Below are 17010 nucleotides of genomic sequence, written 5' to 3'. Positions count from 1 at the left end.
ATTCCAGTTGAGTTATTTAAAATCCTAAAAGATGGAGCTGTTAAAGCGCTGCACTCAATATGTCAGCAAATTTGGAAAACTCAGCAGTGGACACAGGACTGGAAAAGGTCAGTTTTCATTACAATCCTAAAGAGGGGCAATGCCAAAGAATGTTCAAACTACCTGACAATTGTGATCACTTCACATGCTAACTGAGTTATGCTCAAAATCCTTCAAGCTAAGCTTTGACAGTACGTGAACTGAGAACTTCAGATATACAGGCTGGGTTAAGGAAAAGCAGAGGAACCAGAGATCAAATTGCCAACATTCATTAGATCATGGAGAAAGCAAAAGAGTTCCAGGAAAACATCTACTTGTGCTTCATTGACTATGCTAAAAACTTTGACTGTGTGGATCACAACAAACTGTGGAAAATCACTAAAGCAATGGGAATACCAGACCGCCTTACTTGTCTCCTGAGAAACCTGTGCATGGATCAAAAAGCAACACTTGGATTCGTATGTGGAACAGACTAATTCCAAATAGGGAAAGGAGTATGTCAAGGCTATATATTGTCACTCTGCTTATTTAACTTATATACAGAGTACATCATGCAAAATGCCAGGCTGGATGACTCACAAAATGTAATCAAGATTGCCAGGAGAAATATCAATAACCTCAGGTACGCAGATGATACCACTCTAAGGTCAGAAAGAAAGAGCCTCCTGATGAGGGTGAAAGAGGAGACAGAAAAAGCTGGCTTAAAACTCAGCATTCTTAAAACTAAAGTCATGGCATCTGGTTCAATCACTTCATGGCAAATAGGAGAAAAACCAGAAGCAGTGACAGATTTTATTTTCTTGGGCTCCAAAATCACCAAGGATGCTGACTGCAGCCATGAAATTGAAAGATGCTTGCTCCTTGGAAGAAAAGCTATAACAACTAGACAATATGTTTAAAACCAGAGACATTACTTTGCCGACGAAGGTCCATATAGTCAAAGTTATGGTTTTTCCAGTAGTCACATATGGATGTGAGAGTTGGACCGTAAAGAAGGCTGGGTACCAAAGAGTAGGTGCTTTCGAACTGTGGTGTTGCAGAAGACTCTTAAGAGTCCTTTGAACTGCAAGACAATCAAACCAGTCAATCTTAAAGGAAATCAACCCTGAATATTCATTGCAAGAATTGTTGCTGAAGCTGAAGCTCCAATACTTTGGCCACCTGATGTGAGGAGCCGACTCATTGGAAAAGAAGGCAAAAGGGGAAGGGGGTGGTGACAGAGGATGAGATGGTTAGATAGTATCACCGACTCAATGGACATGAATTTGAGCAAACTCTGGGACATAGTGAAGGACAGGGAAGCCTGGTATGCTGCAGTCCATGGGGTCACAAAGAGTTGGACATCACTTAGAGACAAATTACAACAACAAAATTGAGGAGTGGAATTCCTGAGTGAAAAGATGCATTTAGAATGTTGGTATTGTCAGTTCACCCTCCAAAGAAGAGTGCACCAATTTATACTTCTGCAGCTGCAAGTACAGAGTTCTTCACATCTAACCAAAATGACTGTAACCAAATGCATTTATCTTGGTTTGATTTTCATTTCCTTATGAACGGATATTTCACCTTTTTATGGCTGTTTCTCCTTTCTTTCTTTTGCTTTTATTTTGTTTGGCCACTTGTTTTTCTTTATCCCTGAAGTGCCAACACACACTGAGGAAATTAATCATTTATCTATAATTTGCACTGAAAATATCTTTCTCAGTTTGTCATTTATTATTTATACCTAGTGTTTTTTTTTTTGTTTCACTTTGCAAAGGTTTGAGATTTATGTAGTCAGGGATGTCAGATTTTTCCTTTATAATTTTTATTTTATGTCATATTTCAAAAGGCTGTCTCCCAGGGGATAAAAATTAAAAGTTGTATATCTTTATTTATGTAACATAATCATGTAAGTCATTTATAGTGTTTTAGTATTTTTTTTTGCATTTACTCTTTTATCTATTTGGTATTTTAGTAAAATAGGTAGCTTGGTTTTCCCCTAACAGTGTAAAGGAGGTTGGTAAATGGAATTATAGCTCTTAAGAAGATTGAGGTAGATATCCATACTGATGAGAAAAGATGTCAAAAATATTACATATTTTTGGGTAGAATAATATCAATGATATGATTCCTTTTATGTAGAAAAATTATTTCCCTGCAAAGGCACAGAAAATACCTGAAAGGATGTACACACATGTACACGTTAAACTATTACAGTGGACACTTCTAGGGAGTGCCTGTTAGATATTGGTAAGATAAGTGGGATTTTACTTTTGTCTCCATACAGTTCTCTACTATTTGAATATATTACCAGGAACATGTATTATGTATGTTACAAAAATTATTTTAAAGTAATAGTTAATAATATGGGAAGATATTTAGGGTCTGTAGTTAACTGAAAAAGCAAGTTATAAACAATAAGTAAAATATGATCTCATTTTAGAAAACAGAAGACTGTCTGTGTAAAGAGAAAAGACTTCATGGATATACACCAAAATGTTAATTAACAATGATCTCAGAGTTGAAGGATTTGGGTCATGTTCATTGTTTTCTTTTGTACTAACCTCTATTTCCCAAATACTTTACAGTGGACACACATTTCACTGTGATTATAAAAATATATATATACACACGTGTATATATACTAGAATTGACTAATTCTTGTAAGATACATTAACTGTAGTTTCACGTAGCTTATGGCTTACTTGGGCTTCCCGAGTGGCGATAGTGGTAAAGAGCCCGCCTGCCAGTGCAGGAGATGCAAGAGATGCAGGTTCGATCCCTGAGTCAGGGAGATTCCCTAGAGAAGGGCATGGCAACCCACTCCAGTATTCTTGCCTGGAGAATTCCAGGGACAGAGGAGCCTGGCAGGCTACAGTCCACGGGGTCACAAAACGTCTGACACAACTGAGTGAGCACACACACAGCACATGGATTACTTCCCTAAAGCCCTAGCACTGTCCACTCTTTCTTCCCCACTCTGGTAACCCATTTTATCAGTAAGACGTTTGATTTGACATTTGATTAGACATTTCTGGTAAAATAAGATGATATGCTCTTTAATACTTTTAAAGGGAGAAATTTCTGGTTCATGGAGCCAGAAGATAATTGAATACAAAAATATCTGACATGAAGTTTATTTTTTCCACCAAATTTCAGTCATGCAAGACTGCTTAATCCTAGGGTTTTTCCTCCACAGTTGACTGATTTCATCTATATTTTATGTGGAGTAAGTAGCAAATACTTTTGACGTTCTTAGAATTCTTTTAAAATTATTTATATAATTTTACTCAGTCTCGTTCCAGAAAGGATTTAAAGTCCTTAGTAAAAAAATACACAAGGTTTAAAAATAAGTAAAGTGTAACCAGAGAAAGGAAAATGTAAAATAACTGGCTGGAGAAATCAAGATAAAGAAAACAGGACAGAAGGAGAGAGAAAATGAAATCACGAGATGAAATCTATCCCTTAAGAGCCATTTTTCTTTTGAGGGTGATCTGACTCTTCTAAATAGCTCCCTCACCCTAAAAGAAAGAGGTCAGAGTTGGGGAGGCTCAAACTGTTCTGAGATTGAGGCCAAAGGGAAATGAGTCGGTGCATGAGCCTGATATAGGACAGTGACAGTGGCCAGAGCTTCTGCTCAGGCTTCCTGCGGGTCAGAAACCAGGCTAAGCTCTGTAACTCTTTTTCTTTTTTAATTGATGTGTGGGTTTGTGCCATACGTCAACACGAACCAGCCACAGGTAAACACAGGTCCCCTCCCTCTTGACCCCCTTCTCGTCCCCCACCCCCTTCCACCCCTCTAGGTTTTCAGGGAGCACCAGCTGACCCCCTGTGCTACGCGGCGACTTCCCATTAGCTTCCTCTTTGGCGCATGGTAATGTGTGTATTTCGATGCTACTCTCTTGGTCCGTCCCTTAGGGGTGTATGCCCAGCAGTGGGATTGCTGGGTCGTGGGCAGTTTTATTCCTAGTTTTTAAAGAAATGTCTGTACTGTTCTCCATAGTGGCTCTATCAATTTACATTCCCACGAACAGTGCAGGAAGGTTCCTTTTTCTCCACACCCTTTCCAGCATTTATTGTTTGTAGATTTTTTAATGATGGTCATTAAAAACCTCACTGCAGTTTTGGTTTACATTTCTCTAATAGTAAGCAATGTTGAGAATTTTTTTCATGTGCTTATTAGCCATCTAGATGTCGTCTTTGGAGAAATGTCTGTTTAGGTCTTCTGCCCATTTTTTGATTGGGTGGTTTGTTTTTCTAATGCTGAGCTGCATGAGCTGCTTGTAGATTTTGGAGATTAATCTTTTGTCAGTTGCTTCATTTGCAGTTATCTTCTCCCATTCTGAGGGTTGTCTTTTCATCTTGTTTATGGTTTTCTTAGCTGTGCAAAAGCTTTTAAGTTTAATTAGGTCCCACTTGTTTATTTTTGTTTTTATTTCCATTACTCTAGGTGGTGATTACTAGGTTGAGTACTAGGTTATTACTCTAGGTTGTGATTTATGACAAAAGTGCTCTGCCTATGTTTTTTTTCCCCCTAAGAGTTCTATAGTTTATGGTCTTACATTTAGATCTTTAATCCATTTCGAGTTTTATCTTTGTATATGGTGTTAGGAAGTGTTCTAATTGTATTCTTTTACACATAACTGTCCCATTTTCCCAGCACCACTTATTGAAGAGGCTATCTTTTTCTCCATTGTGTAGTTTTGCCTCTTTTGTCAAGGTAAGATGCCCATAGGTGTGTGGGTTTATCTCTGGGCTTTCTATCTTGTTCCATTGGCCTGTATTTCTGTTTTTGTGCCAGTACCATACTGTCTTGATGACTGTAGCTTTGTAGTATTGTCTGAAGTCAGGAAGGTTGATTCCTCCAGCTCCATTCTGCAAGTCATGGTTTTGCTTCATCTTTACAATAAAACCATTCTTAGTGGGAGACAATTTTTTTCCTATTTACTGTGTTTCTTCTCCACTCCCCAGGTCACTTTGGGAGTGACTTGTTGGGCTGCGTAATCTTCTCCTATGTAACTCCTTCCTCCTCAGGATGAACATGGCAGAGTTGATGGTTTAGAGAAGGGAAAGCAGCTGCAGCTTATTCCCTGGGGGGCTGTGCCCCAGCCTAGGGGACTCTCGATCCCTCTGTACGCACTCAGAAGCCTGCCAATGTACTTCTGGGGTTCTGACGTGTTCCCCAATTCAGCTTTATTTGTAATGTACCTGACACTACAGAATTCCTTATCTGAAGTTCCTGGGACCGGGTCAGTTTCAAATTTGAGAAATTTTCAGACTTCAGAAAGGTTATATGTCTTACAGGTTCTGGGACAACTCCCCATTGTCAAACATATTGTTATTTCTGCAATAAAAGGTATGAATGTTCATGCAAAGTTAAGACTATGTCTTATTAAGTGAGATTAGATTTTACTGTCAAATGAGTTTGAAGATGTTGGATTTTGCTACCAAATGATTTACAAAAACTCTTTTGGGTTTTGAACCTTTTTGGATTTCGAATTGTAGATAAAGGATTGTTTGGCTGTATTTTGATCTCCAACTGTGTCTACTTTCTCAGCTGGTTCCTGGTTTGGAGAGTTGAGAAATGTAGAGGTAGATAAGTGCTTCCTAGGTACCGTTAGTGATAAAGAACCCACCTGCCAATGCAGGAAACGTAAGAGACACAGGTTAAACCCCTGAGTTTAACCTGAGTTAAACTGAGTTGGGAAGATCCCTGGAGGAAGACATGGCAAACCACTCCTGTTTTCTTGCCTGAAGAATCCCATAGGTAGAGGAAACTGGCAGGCTATGGTCCATAGGATCGCAAAGAGTCAGATATGACTGAACCCTTCACTGGCCTTATAACTTTGTATTTATACTTTTATATTCTTTCTCTTAAAGAGATCCCTAAAAAATACAAGCTTCAGACCCCATGAAACCTAGGGCCACCCCTGGGGAGAGTTACGATTGCCTTCTCTAAAACCCAACAACCTGCAGTTAGGTACCATCATCATCCCCATTTTATTTAGGAAGGGACTGAGGGAAAGAGGTTAATAAGTTGGCATCAATTACAAGTGGCAGAGTCTGCAGTCAAACCCAGTCAGTGGAGCTAATGAGTCTGTGCTTTTAATCACTGACTTTCTACATCTGTGGATAAAAATAAAAAATAGTTGACAGTCTCTTTTCAGTTAAAGTAAATCCTGGAGGCTCGCTCTTACACCACAAAAATAACCTAAGGCATCTTAATTTCTACCAAACTCAGTCTGATAAGAGAAGTAGGAAACTCTTCAAATAATGTCCTCTAGTAACGTAGGAGGGGAAAGCACTAAAATTAACATCTCTGTACATGTTCTTCTAAAGAGAATCCTTGGGATTAAATTCTGTTCATGCATGATCATTCCCCTGATATTGAGCCTTTGATATTAGGAGGCAGAGTTTATTCTTTTCCCCCCCAAAGTGATTGTCTTTGCACTCCCCTGACATCTTAACTACATTTGGCTTTTTATAATGTTCAGCCTGAAAATCAGTGAAAACCATGTACATAGGATCCTCTATCATTTCTACAACCGTAAACAGTGTCACATTTCTATCACTCCATTTACTCTGCACAACAAGCCTGTGAGAAGGGAAACAGGGGATACCCACATGTTACAAATGAAGAGACCGAGGACGGGAGAAAGGAAGGAGCTTCTCCAAAGTCACCAAGTAGCGGTTCAGCTGGCCCCAGACTCAGGGCGCTTTCCTCCCTAGTCCAGAGCCACAAAACCCACGTCTGTTTCGTAAGAGCTGGAGGGATAATTTTCTCTATTAGGGGAACTGTAAGAGGTTGTTTTTCTAAAGCATCAACTCTGGTCATGTAGGTTCCAACTTATTGCATGTTTCATCTCTGGCTAACTTGCTGGTGAAGTGCCTAAGAAAAACAGAACTGTTCACTCATTCAGACTGATTCTTATTGCACACTCAGATTCTCCACTTGGTATAAGAGAACAATAAAAAAAAATTTGTGTGTGCCATTCCTTACAATTACAATAGCATTTAAAAGCATTTTTTATGAAATATAAGTAGTTATAGAAAATAATGATGATCCCTTGAAGAAAACAGTGGTATTCACCACACAGCTACAACACACATGATCATTTTACCATATGTTTGCTTCAGATTTTTTCTTAAGTAATAAAGTCCCAATGAATGTTTCTCCAATTCCATTCTTGACTTGCACCTCCCAGAAGTAACCAGCAACCTAAAATTTTTATATTAATCCATGAATGTTTATATAGTACTTTAGCATGTAAATTTTTAACATCAGTTTTGTACTTATATAAAAAGATAAATTTATCAAATTTATATGACTATCTATCTTGTGTCTACCATGCTGCACTTTGTTTTTTTATATTCAATGTTGTTATGGAAACTGTGTTGATATTTAAAGCTAATAGATTTATATCTTTAGCTTTTATGATATTGTATATGGGCCCTTTGTTTCAATTACATTTTCCAACTGGTTTTGACTAGCATATGAGAACACTATTGATTTGAAATCAAGGAAACTTTTTGAACTCATTAATTCTCATAACTTATAGATTCTCTTGGATTTTCCATGTGAGTAATCATCTGAAAATAAGAAGAGGCAAGCATTTTTAGAAGGATCATATTTCTCAGTGTGACCTGCTGTTATACAGAATAGCAAGCTCTTAAGGTTACCTGATTTCTGAAATAAAATCAGTATCCAGTATCTACAAGCATATGTTCCAGTGATATTCAGGATATCCCAAATGTTTCTAGAAGTATACTAAGGGCATCCCTGGTGGCTCAGATGGGAAAGAATCCGCCTGCAATGCAGGAGACCTAGGTTCAATCCCTGGATTGGGAAGATCCCCTAGAGGAGGACAAGGCAACCCACTCCAGTATTCTTGCCTGGAGAATCCCCATGGACAGAATATCCTGGGGATTACCGTCCATGGGGTCACAAAGAGTCAGACACAACTGAGTGACTAAACAGAGCACACACATATGAATAGTTATAACCATGTTCTTTTCTTGCTCTGTTGCCCAAAGCCTCTATTCCTTGGTATGACTTCAAATGGAGCAGCACAATACCAAAGAATTGGAAGGAAATGGGTGATACTCAGAAGAGCATAGTATCCCACTTAATATCTGTGATTTAAAAAAAGCTATTTATTTGACTGTTCTGGGTCTTAGCTATGATACTCAAGATCTTTTTTTGTTGTGGCATTTAAGACCTTTTAAGTGAGACATATGGGATCTTGTTCCCTGACCAGGGATGGAACCTGGGCCCCCTGCATTGAGACTTTGGAGTCTTGGCCACTGGACCACCAGGGAAATCCAATACCTGTGATTTTTTTTAAAGAACAGAAGTCTTCGTGGAGAAATAGTCTTTAGATTTATGTAGCTCCTAATCACATTTCTCTGTAAATAGAATGACATAAAGCTGTTTTCTCTTTGTTGATCGGTAAAAACAAGCTGGAGGAGAGATGTAAAGTCAGCACCATCCATTCCCTTTGAGAAGTAACATAATGTCATATAATGAAAGTCAAGGTCAAAGACCCATTATTTTTGTGGCCATTTATTCTGACCACCTGTCAGTGCTAGGGAAAATGATCAGTAGTCTTAATAAAGCAAGAGTCTCCTGGGAGAACATAGTCTGGTTTCCATGTGAACTTGAAGCCACGGATTTACTGTATGTCTGTTCTTATTATTTTCAACTGACACTGTTAAGGGATATTGCCCCCAAATTCTGCTCAGTAGAAAACATTATGGACCTCCCTGGTGGCCCAGTGGTTAAGAATCTGCCTGCCAATGCAGAGGACGTGGATTCGACCCCTGGGCCGGGAAGACTGCACATGCAGAGGTCAGCTAAGCCCGTGCATCCCGACAGGAGAAGCCACCACAGTGAGGAGCACATGCACCAAACCGGAGAGAGCCCATGTGCACCAACAAAGAGGAGCCAAAGATAAAGAAACAAACAAAATCTTAGAAGAAGATAAAAACATGACATTATCAAATAAACTCTGTGCGTCAATTAGAATTCTTTGGATGCAAGCAATAGAACTTACTTTGCCTTTATAGGTTGGTGCAATTATCCTTGATTTTATTCCATGGTGCTTGCCAGATCACATAGCTTTGAATTCCAATCTATGAGCGTGAAAATGTGTGTGCACGCATTGAATGAGAGAATGACGAGGGTCTAATATTTACTGAATGTTGCACTTCAGATACTTTGCTAGGTTTATTATTGTTGGTAACAAACAAAAGCTAAGATTTTTCTGAAAAAGATTTTCAAAGCAAGATGCAAACATATCTTAGAACTGCAAACACTGCTGAAAGAAGGGGCAATTCAGCCATCCTCCTGAGAAATTTGAGCCTCATTTAAGACTGAAGCAAGGATTTAGATTTAATTTTCCTGCTAGGAATAGGTAAATTCTCTGCCAAAGACATGACCTTCAGCCCCCCCACCACCACCAAAAATGTCTTTCAGAGCCTGCAAAACAAATTCAACTCACATGAGAATGTAAATCAAGTTAGGATATGAGATCACACATGCTGCTTCCAGGCTCCACAGACGTTTGACTGCAGAGTTTAGGTTGCAACAAGCTTCGAGGTATCTGAGAAAACCTTTCATTTCAGGGCTTAAGATGATTAGCTGATTAAAATTGCTCTTTAATAATTAACATGACATATGTATAAGGCAGAGTGTGACCTTTCACCCAAGGTCTCTCAGACTGTTCTAGAATTTCTGCAGTTGGCACATATGGTATCAGAAATCCATTGCTAGTCTTCCTTTGAAATATTAGAGCAGCAGACTTAGAGCAGCTGTTCTCGTGCCGCCAGGTTTCATTGAAATGTGGGTTTTAAAAGCCCTTGGCTTGTCATTTTGAGTTAGCTTACCTTAAACACAAATTTCACCATAATATAATTCGACTGATGCCTGAAACTCAGTATCATGGAACATTTGATGAATAATGCACTTAACAACAATGACCAACCAGAATGTACATTTCTATTGAAATGTCCTTTTCATGTTATACGTGCCCTCAGAAATGCCCAACAAATCATAAACATTCCTTTTCTCCTGTAACGACAAAATACCAAGAAACAATCCCCACTATGCTTTCTTTCCACTGGTTGGGAATGTAAAAAGACTGTGAAGTCTAGAGAAATATCACTGTATTACCGAAGTATTGCTGAAAAACTGGTGCAACCCTGTCATTAAGCCAACAGCAGTGACTAGACAGTAAGTGATGAGTACACTTGCATGCTTGCCTTAAATGTCATCTCACACAACTTTCAAAGCTCAGCGACCCGCAGGTAAGAAAAGAATATCAGTCATTAAAACACAATTTCTCTATATTTTGTGGGGAAAGGGACATCGGCACCAACTTTAACAGTACTCACTAATTAGTCCAGTAGTATCCTGGGGACTTTTCATCTGCTTGCCTTCGATACAGTTTAGTTATCAAGGTTCAGCTGTCAGACAACATTCGAATGCTTTAAATTTTCACTTCAGTGCTTCTTCTGGGGATAAACTCAATTTTTCACTTCCATTAATAACCTATATTGGAAAAGAATCTGAAAAAGAAGATGTATGTATATGTATAGCTGAATCACTTTGCTGTACATCTGAAACTAACACAGCATTATAAATCCACTGTTCTCCAGTATAAAATTAAAAGATTAAGTTCAAAATAAGAAATAAAAATGTGCACTTTCAAATCCAAAACCAAAGATAAATGAGCTAGTCTTATTTTTTTAATAAGGGAAAATTAATTTTTAAAAGGCAAATTGTGAAAAATAAATGAATAGATAAATCAAAGGCAAATTGTGGTCCAAATTCTTAGATTCTGCTATTTGTTTCTCCTGTCCGCATGTAGCCAGCAATCAGGAGAAATTATCCTGTTTGTCTTATTGATGTCTTTATTATACTTAGGAGCCAGATGGAATTCATTGGTCATTAAAATGTAACACAAAATAGTGTACATTTTCCCTTATTCTCCCAGAAAAATTTTAAGCCATCAGGACAGGCAATAAGTATTCATTCATTTAGCTATTCAAAAATTATTTATTTATTAATTCTTCATAACACCATGAATGAGGCATGTAAGAACTGAGTCTTGAGTTAATACAGGGAGCCAGACATATAAAATGAATATTCATAATACAATGTGACTTTATATACAAATACATATTTGTATATAAGTGTATATCAGAGGAGAGGGCTATTTGTTTTGTGAAGTAGAGGTATGGATTATTTACCAGCTAAGCTTTCAGACCCATTCTCCACCCTCCTCTGCCCTGCCCTGACATCCATATATTGCATTATTACCTGTTTCTTTGCCTCTTTGGCTTTGGGAAGCTTGTTGTTCAGTTGCAGAGTCATGTCCTACTCTTTGCTACCCCATGGACTATAGCATGACAGGCTTTCCTGTCCTTCACCATCTCCTGGAGTTTGCTTAAACTCATGTCCATTGAGTCAGTGATGCCATCCAACCATTTCATCCTCTGTCGTCCCCTTCTCATCCTGCCCCCAATCCCTCCCAGCATCAGAGTCTTTTCCAATGAGTCAAGTCTTCACATGAGGTGGCCAAAGTATTGGAGTTTCAGCTTCAGCATCAGTCCTTCCAATGAACACCCAGGACTGACCTCCTTTAGGATGGACTGGTTGGATCTCCTTGCAGTCCAAGGGACTCTCAAGAGTCTTCTCCAACACCACAGTCCAAAAGCATCAATTCTTTGGTGCTCAGCTTTCTTTATAGTCCAACTCACACCTATACATGACTACTGGAAAAACCTTAGCCTTGACTAGACGGACCTTTGTTGGCAAAGTAATGTCTCTGCTTTTTAATATGCTGTCTAGGTTGGTCATAACTTTCCTTCCAAGGAGTAAGCGTCTTTTAATTTCATCTGCAGTTACCATCTGCAGTTATTTTGGAGCCCAGAAAAATAAAGTCAGCCACTCTTTCCACTGTTTCCCCACCTATTTGCCATGAAGTGATGGGACCAGATGCCAAGATCTTAATTTACTGAATGTTGAGCTTTAAGCCAACTTTTTCACTCTCCTGTTTCACTTTCATCAAGAGGCTCTTTAATTCTTCTTCACTTTCTGCCATAAGTGTGGTGTCATCTGCATATCTGAGGTTATTGATACTTCTCCCAGCAAGTGATATCTTACATATCCAGCTATTGATATGTAAGATATATATACACAAATTTGTTCTTCATCCCATTTCTGGCACAGAGCTCCTAAAACTCTTGGAATTTCCTACAGCCATTATTTTGTGATAAGTTTCAGTGGAGGACAGCCTGTAAAATTATTGACTCACTGTGCGGTACTCCTGAAACTAGTATACTATTATAAATCAACTATACGTCAACCAAACAATCCCTTGGAATTTCTAAGTAAGGACCGTGATGGCTGCGTGCGTGCATGCTCAGTCACTGCAGTTGTGTCCGCTCTTTGCGACCCTATGGACTGTAACCTGCCAGGCTACTCTGTCCAGGGAATTCTCCAGGCAGGAATACTGGAGAGGGTTCCTTACTGCCAAGCCACCAGGAAAGCCCCAGGACCATGATAAAGGTGCCTTTTTAATGTAAATGGGGTGACTTTTGGAGCCTCACCTAAGTAAGGGAGCTGATTGCCAATCATCCCCTCTTCCCTCCTTTTCCACCACCGCACCCCCAATCCCCTCCACTCAAGAGAGGCTAGAGGTTGAATCAGTTGCCTGTGGCCAGTGACTTAATGAAACACACCTATGTAATGAAGCCTCCATGAAAACCACAGAGGAGTGGGTGTGAAGAGCTTCCCAGCTGGTGACACGGGGAAATGGGAGAGTGGTGGGGCTGGTGCGCTCATGGAAGCCCCTCACCCTTTTCCCGTACCTTGTCTAATGTATCTCTTCCATCTGGCTGCCCCGGAGTTGTGTCCCTGTATAATAAACTGATGATTTTATAAGTACGATGTTTCTCTGTGTTCTGTGAGCCACTCTAGTAAATTAATTGAAACCAGAGCAGGATGTTGTGGGACCTCGAAAGCACAGGTGATAACATGAACTTCTGACTGGTGTCTGAAGTGTGTTGGGATAGGGGTGCAGTCTTGTGTGACTGAACCCTTCCCTGAAGAATCTGAGGCCATCTCTAGGTAGACAGCATTGGAATTTAGTTGAATTGTAGGACACCCAGCTGTCGTCCAGAGCATTGTGGGGGGAATATCCCCCAACATGTTGAAACTGGTGCCCAAAGCCTAAAAGAGTTGTGTTTTTTCCCCTATTTTTTAAAATGTTTTACAAACAATTCTCTCCACCCAATAAACACAAAAGCAGGGAATATGCTGAAAAACTATTTTCACAGGCACACATTTGCTTTTGATAGAGGCAAGAATAAAGATGAGCTGGAAAACATGCAAACTAGAGAGAAAACAAAGTTTGCATGTGCACAAGGAATGAATTTTTTTGACAGGAATAATTCTAAAGGACAAAGAGTGAATCTCAGGATGAGGGGGAAGTGCTACATCTGACTGTTAGGGACAGAATATGCCCCTCGAATTCATATGTCTGTGGGATTTCTCAGGCAAGAATACCGGAGCGGGTTGCCATGCCCTCTTCTGGGGATCTTCCCGACCCAGGGATTGAACCTGCATTGGCAGGCGGATTCTCTACCACTGAGCCGCCGGGGAAGCCCACGCACGCCTAGAGGAAAGGCCACATGAGAGCACAGCATGAGGGCCTCAGGGGAAACGAACGCTGCCGGCACCTGGAACTTGGACTGCCAGCCTCCAGGACTGTGAGAAATTAACTATGTAAGCCACCAGTCTGGTATATTGTTATGGCAGCCCAAGCAGACTTATGCACTGTTGCTGCTGCTAAGTCACTTCAGTCGTGTCCAACTCTGTGCGACCCCACAGACGGCAGTCCACCAGGCTTCCCTGTCCCTGGGGTTCTCCAGGCAAGAACACTGGAATGGGTTGCCATTCCCTTCTCCAATGCATGAAAGTGAAAAGTGAATGTGAAGTCGCTTAGTCGTGTCCGACTCTTAGCGACCCCATGGACTGCAGCCTACCAGGCTCCTCTGTCCATGGGATTTTCCAGGCAAGAGTACTGGAGTGGGCTGCATTTCCTTCTCCAGACTTATGCACTAACCAATGGAAAATAATCCACAAGAGACTAGGACAAGTGACTAAAGCAATTAAAAAATGTTTGTGTATGTGGCTAAAGGGCTGTAATTGATATCAAATGACTGTTAGCCTTTGGAAAGGGCTAGGCATTTGTTCCCCTAAGAGGCTTTCCTCTTAGATGACTGGATGGATATTGGTGCTGTCAATCAAACTGTGGGAAGACAGAAGGAAGAACAAATCTGATGGGAAAAATGTGACTGACCTCGGGCATACTGGGTTTGAGGCATGTGAAGGATATTCAGGTAGAGATTTCTTGGAATATAAGACCAGAGCTACGGTGATGAATGCTTCGGGATATAGATTCAATTTGAAAAATTGAGCATGTACTATGTGCTAGGCATTCTTCTAATGTTTGCGTTGTATCAGTAAACAAATGAGACGAAAATCCTCTCTCTGTGGAGTTTATATTTCAAGTGGACAGGAAAAAGGAAAAAAGCAGTAACATAAGAAGCAAATTTTATAGTATTTTAGAAGTTAATACAAAGACTAAAGACAACAGAGCGTGCTAAGGGGATTGGGAGGACCGTTATAAGGGGGTGTGGCTTGCAATATTCTCCAAGGGGGTTCAGCTGAGGCCTCACTCAGAAGATGCTGTTTAAGCAGAGACTTGAAGGAGCTGAGGGAGTTAACCAAGGGGCTATCTAAAGGAAGTGTGTTCTAGGCAGAGGAAACGTCCATTGTAAAACCCTGTGGTGACAGCAAACTGAGTATATTCGAGAAACAGCAGAGATGCCAGCATGGCAGTTGCCCAGTCACACGAGGAGAGAAAGAGAGTAGATGATGCCAGAGAGGCCAGGTAGGGAAGTGTCAGATCACACAGTCATCAGCTTTTTCTAAGGAGCTTGAGTATTACTCTCAGATGGAAGTTTCCAAGTAGAGATGTTACCCAGTCTGACTCTTAACAGAGTTACTAGCTGCTGTGTTACCGACAGGGCAGCACAAGGTTGTGAGCAAAGAATAACCGAAGAGGAGGGAGCGGTCTATTCATTTGAAGACAAGAGGTGATCTGCTAATGAATTTGGGTGCAGAGTTTCAGAAAATAAAACAACAAGGTTGTTTAAGGTTTGGGGACTGAAAAATCAGAAGGATAGGAACATGGATGGAAGATCATAATTTTTGACTGTATAGAGATAAGATGTTGTTTGAAGCTGATGAATAGGCATTTTGATATATTTGTCTGGAGTTTAGGAGAGAAGTCCAAGTTGAAAATAGAAATTTAGGAGTCAGCAGCACATTGGATGGTATTTTCCATGATATTTAAAACTGTATCACTAGATGAATAAATGTATTTAGAAAAGAAAACCAAGGATTCACTCTAGACTACTCAAATATGAACAGGTCTTGGAGAAAAGTAGCATCAAAAAAAAAAAAAAAAAAACTAAGCAGGAATAACCTGAGGGGTATAACATTCAAGAGAGCTTGGTGACCCGGAAACAAAGTATGAGGGGGTATCAAGGAAGATGATGTGAGCAGCAATGCCAATTGTTGGCCATAAGTCAAGGCAAAGGACGGTTGAGCTTTGATCACTGGATTTAGTACATGGAAATCATTAGTGTCCTTGACAAGAAGCTTTTTGGTGGAGTTGGGGTTGGGGAGTATGATTAGAGAGGGTTTAAGAGACAATTCGGACTCTTTTAGGAAAAGACCCTGATACCGGGAAAGATTGAATGCAGAAGGAGAAGAGGGTGACAGAGGATGAGATGGTTGAATGGCATCCCTGATTCAATGGACCTGAATTGAATGCAGAAGGAGAAGAGGGTGACAGAGGATGAGATGGTTGAATGGCATCCCTGATTCAATGGACCTGAACTTGGGCAAACTCCAGGACATGGTGAGGGACAGGGAGGCCCGGCGTGCTGCCGTCCAGGGGGTTGCAAACATGAATTGGTGACTGAACAACAACAAGAGACAATAATGGATGAACATTGAAGTCGCTTAGTATAGGCTCCTCCTGAGAAATGAGGTGATACCCAATAAAAGAAGTAGAGTAAGGACAAAGTTTGTATGTGATTTTAAAGACAGAATCAATAAGAGCATGTTGTATACTATTGAGAATGAACCAACAGAGACTGAAAAACAAATAATGCAGAAGAAGAACAAGAGAGTTGATCAGTTTCAGTTTAGTTGCTCAGTCGTGTCCGACTCTCTGTGACCCCATGAACCTCAGCACGCCAGGCCTCCCTGTCCATCACCGACTCCCAGAGTTCACCTAAACCTATGTCCATTGAGTCGGTGATGCCATCCAGCCATCTCATCCTCTGTCGTCCCCTCCTCCTCCTGCCCTCAATCTCTCCCAGCATCAGAGTCTTTTCCATTGAGTCAGCTATTCATATCAGGTGGCCAGAGTATTGGAGTTTCAGCTTCAGCATCAGTCCTTCCAATGAATATTCAGGATGGAGCAAGGCTATTGGAGAGACACGGAGGGTGAGATCCAGCGCCCATGGAGCAACTTTGCCTTTGAAGAGGAGCATGAAAAATTTCTCTGTGGTTACAAACAGGAAAGCAGAGAATGTGAGTGCAGATGCTGGACTAAGTGTGGAAGTGGAATCTAGGTAAATTTCCTTTGGGCTGGTTCCATTTTCTCTGGTGTAGTAAACAACGCCATCAGCTACAACTGGTTTGGGAGGGTGATGAGTAAGTGGCAATTGTTATGTCGGAGTATATGAGGCTGGTTTCAGGTCAGCCAGAATTGGGGCAACCTCTCTGGGCATGATGGTGCTTGTGATGAGGCGATAAAACCTAACTCGTGAAGTGTCAAGAGACTGAGGTCAGTCCATGAGTTGCAGGCATGGTGGGTGATCACATCACATTCTCATCCCTCTGCC

This window comes from Odocoileus virginianus, chromosome 1 (genome assembly GCF_023699985.2).
Source record: "Odocoileus virginianus isolate 20LAN1187 ecotype Illinois chromosome 1, Ovbor_1.2, whole genome shotgun sequence".
NCBI lineage: Eukaryota > Metazoa > Chordata > Mammalia > Artiodactyla > Cervidae > Odocoileus > Odocoileus virginianus.
This window is presented reverse-complemented; position numbering follows the sequence as displayed.